Here is a 6759-nt window from a genome sequence, read left to right as displayed (position 1 = left end):
CCTCCAGGTCTCACTCAATGCAACGCTGAGACACGAGTTGAGTGAAAGCGAAAGAAGAAAACTATTTGGTTGGCCAAACAAAGGAGCACACTGGGACTTATGTCACCAAGATGGCTCCCCAATCAGCAGGCACAGGGATTTTTATGGGTAGGAAACAGAGTAGGGGTGGGCTCTTCTTCAGGGCATGTTCAGGAGCATGGCCCATCAGGATCGGTGGACAGCTCCTGTGATGATGCTGACATCATCAGTTTGGCGCAGTCACACTGGGGACTTGATGGAGGGAAATGGTGGCTTAGCTATTCCCAGCTGCCAGCCAGCAGCTGCCCGTCTCATTCTCATATTTTCTGATTGGCCATCAGTATGTCTTTTCCAGTTTGAGTCACACCTGTGAAGATTCCTCAATTATTAGGATCAAAGTTCCTTTTAAGGAAGCGGATTTTTAAATTTCTGAGCTGACGGCGCTCCTTGGAAACTATATGGGGCAGTTCTACTCTGTCCTATAGGGTCGCTATGAGTCTGAATCGACTCAGCGGCAGTGGGTTTTGAGCTGACATGGTCTTCACGGCTGCTGGAATGTTCCCAAGCACAGTGATTCTCCCTGGGGTTGATAGCTGATGCAGCTAGGAGCTGCTTAGCCATTATCAAATAAAAACCTTAAGTGATAGCACTGGTGTGGCTCAATTAGCAGCTGCTCAGACTGAGGGGACCTGTCCTCTCCCATCCATTGTCCTCAAAGCACTGAGTGTGGCTCAAGCCAGTCAAACTCAGTTTACTAGCCTGCATGCCAAAGAAATAAAGGCAATTTTTCTTACCACACCTATGTGCCATGATAACCTATGTAGTCCATAATGTGTGTATGTACTTCCTTATGAGAAAGAAAAAAAACCTCCTTGCCGTCGAGTTGATTCTGACTCATAGTGACCCTATAGGACAGAGAAGAACTGCCCCGTAGAGTTGCCAAGGAGCGCCTGGTAGATTTGAACTGCTGACCTTTAGGTTAGAAGCCATAGCTCTTAACCTCTACGCCACTAGGGTTTCCTTCCTTATGAGAGATGGTATAAAAGGTTCTGCCTCCCTTTGTTCAGGGAGCCTGATGTGAGGTATACACCTCCTTGTTCCTTGCCTGCACACTTGCAATAAATGTTCTTCCTCCCTCTGCACCTCGGTGTGTCTTTATTGACGAGAAGCTGCACTGAGCAGGACCTGCTTTGGGTGACAGCAACAGAAGGATACCATCCCCTGGGAAATATTTTAGGAATTTACTGGAAAGATTTTTTGACTGTCACAATGACTTGGGAGTCTCCATGGCATACAGGGAGACAGGGACGCAGAATATTTTGTATTGAACAGTACATTTTCACACAAAGAACTGTCCTCTATTTGTTACGATTCCAAATGTTCCCACCAACCATTCATGTAGGTGAGAAAGCTGTTTACAATTTGCAAAGCCTATAACATAACTCCATTTTACCTAGAAACATGAGATAAACTTGTGCTGTTCAAAAATATACCAAATTTGTGCTTGCTTCGGCAGCACATATACTAAAATTGGAATGATACAGAGAAGATTAGCATGGTCCCTGCGCAAGGATGACATGCAAATTCGTGAAGCGTTCCATATGTTTTTAGATAAGAACTACTTTAGGTGAAGGGAAAGACAACACGCCGTACAGGGGAGGTCAGCACAATTGGACTAAACCAAAAGCAAAGAAGTTTCCTGAATAAACTGTACACTTTGGAGGCCAGCGTAGCAGGGGCAGGGGTCTGGGGACCATGGCTTCAGGGGATATCTAAGTCAATTGGCGTGATAAAATCTATTAAGAAAACATCCTGCATCCCACTTTGGAAGTGGCATCTGGGGTCTTAAATGCTAGCAAGCAGCCCTCTAAGATGCATCAATGGTCTCAACACACCTGGACCAAAGGAGAATGAAGAACACCAAGAACACAAGGTAATTATGAGCCCAAGAGACAGAAAGAGCCACAAAAGCCAGAGACTACATCAGCCTAAGACCAAAAGAACTAGACGGTGCCTGGCTACAACTGATGCTGCCCTGACAGGGAACACCACAGAGAACCCCTGATAGACCAGGAGAGCAATGGGATGCAGATCCTAAATTCTCATAAAAAGACCAGACTTAATGGTCTGACTGAGACTAGAAGGACCCTGGTGGTCATGGCCTCCAGACCTTCTGTTGGCCCGGGGCAGGAACCATTCCCAAAGCCAACTCTTCAGACAGGGATTGGACTGGACAATGGGATGGAGAGGGATGCTGGCAAGGAGTGAGCTTCTTGGATCAGGTGGACACTTGAGACTATGTTGGCATCTCCTGTCTAGAGGGGAGATGAGAGGATAGAGGGGGTTAGAAGCTGGTGGAAAGGACACAAAAAGAGAGAGTAGAGGGAGGAAATGGGCTGTCTTATTAGGGGGAGAGCAATTGGGAATATGTGGCAAGGTGTATATAAGTTTTTGTGTGAGAGACTGACTTGATTTGTAAACTTTCACTTAAAGTGCAATGAAAATTAAAAAAAAAAATACCGAATTTTCTAAGAATGCAGCTACTATACATGGCGATTGAAGAAAGATTATATTATGTTTTGTTCAGAACATTATCAAGCATCAAATAACATCACTGAGAGTTATCCCCCAGTTTGGAAAAGCATATCATTGCCAATGTCTTATCTGACCTAGCATTGGTAGCTGTTAAACATTCAAGACTATTTTAAGTATATAAAAATACATTTTTACCCTTTATTTCAAAATGTCAAATGTAATCAGAAAGTCTCTATTAAATCTAAACATTTATTGTAAATAAATTCAAGCATGTGACTGCTTCAGTATGTCTTCTGGCTGTAATTGTTTTTGAGAATTCTCATATGGAAATAAATATCATTTTATGATGTTTAAAATATCCACTATCCACTTAGTCACCCAAGCCAGGAAACTAAGAATAATTCTCAACTCCTCTTTCTTTACGATTCCTTAAAACCAGTTGCCACCAAGTCAGTTCCAACTCATTACGACCCCATGTGTGTCAGAGTAGAACAGTTCTCCATAGAGTTTTTTTTTTTTAATAATTTTGTTATTGTTGAGAATATATACCAGCTTTTTATATATATATAAAAAAATTTTTTTATATACACCAATATACTGCAGAACATAAATTAATTTAACAATTTCTACATGTACAATTCAGTGACATTGATTACATTTTTCAAGTTGTGCAGTTATTCTCACCCTCCTTTTTCAAATTGTTCCTCCCATATTAACATAAACTCACTGCCTCCTAAATTTCATATCCAATCCTTCATGTTGCTATTGTCAGTTTGATCCCAAATAGATAGTTCTTAAAAGAGCCCAATATCCAAGACAGACTTTCTTTACTAGTTAAGCTATTACTTGGTTTTAAGAAGACTTTCGGGATATTTTTGGTTTACATAGGATTTTCAATGGCTGATTTTTTGGAGTGGATTGCCAGGCATTTCTTCTGAGGTGCCTCTGGGTGGACTTGAACTACCAGCCTTTCAGTTAGCAGCTGAACACTTTAACCGTTTGCAGCACTCAGGGACTCCTGCTGACTCCTTACATTCATATATTAAGTCCAGTTAATTCCACCTCCTAGATGTCTCCTCCTCCCATTTACACCAGTACTGCCTTAGTTCAGGCTCACACCATCTCTTGCTTAGATTATTCCAAGTCTACTAATTAATCTGTCATTGTCTCATCTTTTCCCACTCCAACCCATTCTCTACACAAATGCAAAATAGATCTTTAAAAAACACAAATCTGGGAATATTCTTTGCTGATAACTTCATGGGGTTCTAGATGAATAAAGGGTAAAGAGTAGACTTTTCAGGAACACCCCTAAGACCATCACTGCCTTTTTCCGTCTTCTCTTAAACCGGGTTTCAGTGGCAGTTACCAGAACCATCTACACCATTTCATTTCTTTGAGATTTGTACATGCTACTGTCTTCATTAGAGAGTCTTTCTCCCACCCCTCAGAGCCTAAATAATTTTTATTTATCCTTTAGAAGCAAGCCCAAGTTCCTGTCCAAACCTCCCTGAGCAGAATTACTTGAAGTGATCCTAGTACTCATCTTTATTAAGATGTTTAGCATATCCTATTAGAACTGTCCTATAAAAAAAAAAAAAAAAATTTTTTTTTTTATTATCACCAGGTACCATTCCAGACTATTCCTCCACTTCCTTGTCTATTTGAGAAGACTGGCTGAGCAGGGGAGAATGTCACCATGATCCTTAGCCTTGAAGGGAAGGGCCTCCCTTCCCAGCTTCTACTTCACCAAAACACCAAAGCCAAATGAGGGTTCCAAGAGGACTGCTTGGTTTGTTAAGCACTGTTGCTGTCATAGAAGAGTGTGTGAGAGAGTTCTTGTCAGAAGACAGTACTAAATACCATTTATTAAGAACTTAACGATGTACCAGGCCCTGAATATACATTGTTTATGACTCTCAAGAAAATCTTATATGATAGGTATTATGTTCTCTTTTTCAGAGATGAGGAAGTCGATGTTTTGAGAAGCTAAATTACAAACCTGTAATAAATTCCTACATTTATTCTGTCCTAGGGTGATCTGATATGAAGCTGATTCTCTTCCGTTATGCCAGCCATAATGCAGTGGAGAGTAGAAAGGGTAGGAGGCAAGACTTGGTCACTTCTAAAGGTAATCCAGTTATATCAAAAGGGATAAGCATAAAAAATGAGGCTAAACAGGCAACCCAGAATTATTACACTTTACAATTTTTTAAAGCCATTCTATAGCAGGTGCTGCAATATTTTCGTTTCTGTTTTTAGAAAGGACGTTGTCTTAGTTATCTAGTGCTGCTATAACAGAAATACCACAAGTGGATGGCTTTAACAAACAGAAATCTGTTTTCTCAAAGTTTAGGGGGCTAGAGGTCTGAGTTCTAGGGGAAGGCTTTCTCTCTCTTTGGCTCTAGAGGAAGTGTCTTGTCCCTTCTGCTTCTGTTTCCTGGTTCCTTGGAGATCTCCATGCATCTTGGCATCTATCTTATCCCATCTCTGCTTCTTTTGCTTGCTTGTTTAATCTCCTTTATATCTTAAAAGAGATTGATTCAAGACACACTATACTAATCCTGTCTCATTAACATAACAAAGACAACCCATTCCCAAATGGGATTATAACCACAGGCATAGAGGTTAGGATTTACAACACATATTTTTTGAGAACACAATTCAACCCATAACAGACAGTAACTTTAAATAATGTGTTTCTAATGTCGATATTTTAGCTTGTTTTAAACACTTGATTTCTTTCTGGTATGTTGTAAGAACTTTTAGTTTCTTCACTGCTTTTAGAAAACAGCACTTCATGTTTTTTAACTGTTGTATTACTTTACTTTTTTTGGTAGATTTTGAAGTACATTCAAAAGTATTTGCTAATTTCATCCCCACTATCACACTGTGATGGAGACAGGTGGCTATTAGTCTCTTATCTTGCAAATAATGAACTGTCAGGGGAAATATACTCAAGGGCTCCCTCCAGGTCACACAGCTTCCTGAAACAGAATTGCAACTCAATCTTACATCTTCCTTCTTCAAACCTTCCCTGTGGTGCTTCACCATCAACATCTTTCTTTTAGTTGGGGAAGAAATGTGTTTCATGCAGCTATTTATCAGAATTTAAAAGCTGCAAACTGAGGATGTGTACAAGTTATTTCTGAAATTCTCCAGATAAAATAATCCTTAATATAAACCACAGTTTCATTGCATGGTTGCCATAGCTAAGAGGTATGAGGTTTTCTTATGTTTAAGTTTTTGAATAATTAAATGAACAGCAGCACGTACAATGTAAATTTCTTAAATCTAATTAAATGATAAAAAAAAAAAAACCTCTCTGTAAAGCACTATTGTGAAATGTATGTGTAATGATTAAAGGGTTTAGTACATATAGAGTAATTTTCCCTAGTGCTTAAAAGGTCACCACAAAGAAAAAAGTGACAAATATGCTGTTTTAAGCTCTTTTTTTTTGCCACTTTAAAAATGTCACAGTGAGTGAAAGGAAAAAGCTGCCCGCTAGCAGATGAATGGGTATTGACAGCTGCACCAGTGTTAAATGCTGCATGGCAGAAAAATCTAGTGAAGAAAAAACAAACTGTATTCATGTTTCCATATTGCTTTTTTTTTTTTATTTATTAAATTTAAGTAAAGAGGCTTAACTTTGATTTCTATCTGAATTTGATAACGAAAGCAATTTGTTAATAAATCCATGTAGATGCAGAAAAGATAAGTGTATAATATCGAACATTTTAATCATGCACTAAATATAAAATTATCCTGACAACACATGTGATATTTTATGGTGTCCATATGGTATTGCATATGCAGCTATATAATATACAACTGGTATCTGGATAACATATGATATAGATATAAAGCACACTCTACAAGCTTAGAATTCTGTGGTTACACAGACACACAGACACACACACACACACACACGCATACACACAGTGATACGATATTCATGGTTTCTCTACGCTGAATATAAATTTAACCCCTGTGCCAGTGTAGTTGTATTATAAGGGCTCAAATTGCTTTCTGGGGGCGTGTTAGATTTCTTTTGGTTTGAATAACTCTTTCCCCAGAAGCCTGGAAAATTCATCATGTTGGATAGCCAGGTGTTCTCCATTTGCAAATATTATTACCTTTGGGATTAGAAAAGGGTTTAATTATGGGAAAGGAAAAATAAATAATGCAGTAGGCAGAAAAGTCCCA

General features: G+C 39.2%; 1 non-coding gene across 1 annotated transcript; it reads left to right on the top strand.

The window, feature by feature from the left end:
* Nucleotides 1-1518: 1518 nt before the first annotated feature.
* LOC111748448 (U6 spliceosomal RNA) lies at nt 1519-1625 on the top strand. The gene has a single exon (XR_002784164.1). It is a non-coding gene; the product is annotated as a U6 spliceosomal RNA (small nuclear RNA).
* The last annotated feature ends 5134 nt before the right edge of the window (nt 1626-6759 follow it).

Source organism: Loxodonta africana, chromosome 4, assembly GCF_030014295.1.
Source record: "Loxodonta africana isolate mLoxAfr1 chromosome 4, mLoxAfr1.hap2, whole genome shotgun sequence".
NCBI lineage: Eukaryota > Metazoa > Chordata > Mammalia > Proboscidea > Elephantidae > Loxodonta > Loxodonta africana.
Note: the sequence above shows the minus strand (reverse complement) of the source record. Positions and strands in the feature narration are given on the sequence as shown.